This window comes from Crocuta crocuta, unplaced genomic scaffold (genome assembly GCF_008692635.1).
Source record: "Crocuta crocuta isolate KB4526 unplaced genomic scaffold, BGI_CrCroc_1.0 scaffold467, whole genome shotgun sequence".
Classification (NCBI taxonomy): domain Eukaryota; kingdom Metazoa; phylum Chordata; class Mammalia; order Carnivora; family Hyaenidae; genus Crocuta; species Crocuta crocuta.
In genome coordinates this window covers 1,652,154-1,652,865 of record NW_027530632.1, presented here as the reverse complement: position 1 = coordinate 1,652,865, position 712 = coordinate 1,652,154, and the positions used below count along the sequence as shown (strand labels likewise).

Below are 712 nucleotides of genomic sequence, written 5' to 3'. Positions count from 1 at the left end.
CCGAAAGTAGCGAAAAAGCAAGCGTGCAGTAATCTCGGCAGCAGCACGCAGCGCTGCCGGAACCCCAGACCGGACGTGACCTTCACAAAACCTTCAATCGCTGTTGTCCCAGAGCGCTTTGGAATCACAAGCCGCTGCCGAACTTGGTCATCTCCGAACACTCGGAACCGTGATGGGCTGCTGAAAGAACTGGGCAAGGCCTCGAAGCGGCCAGAGCGGCATTCAGGTAGGGGCCCCTCCCCGCTCCGCCCCGGTAGAGGCCGATGCCCCTGGGGGCTCACTGACGCGGCCCCTCCAACGGGCCACTTCGTAACCGCGCGTCACGTTCTGCAGAGGCCAGCGCCCTGCAAGTGCCTGAGAGCACAGAAAAAGGCCTTGCGGCGCTTTCCCCGGGCGCGGCCTGGCCAGGCCAAGTCCTCCGCACCCCCGCGCCCTTCCTTCGCACCAGGTGTGGGTGGAGCCTTTAAAGACTGATTCCCACTCGGGGCTCCTTGGGTCGGTGGCATCCCCTCGGCCTCAGCGCGTCGGCACTGTCGTTTAACACTTACAGGAAGAAATGGCTTCCCTGGAGGACGCCTACCGCTGTGAGGCTGAGACCCCTGCCCAGAGCTCTGCAGACTCCGAACCTGCAGCCTGGGCCGAGGGACAACCAGGGGGCGCCGAGGAATCCCACGGGGGCAAGAAAAAGAGCGCTGCGCCGCACGATCCGAGC

At 64.3% G+C, this 712-nt stretch overlaps 1 protein-coding gene across 3 annotated transcripts in view; it reads right to left on the bottom strand.

Moving 5' to 3' along the window:
• Window positions 1–712, bottom strand: part of EFHC2 (EF-hand domain containing 2) — a 181,624-nt gene that overhangs the window by 134,213 nt on the left and 46,699 nt on the right. The gene's annotated exons all lie outside the window — the stretch shown is intronic.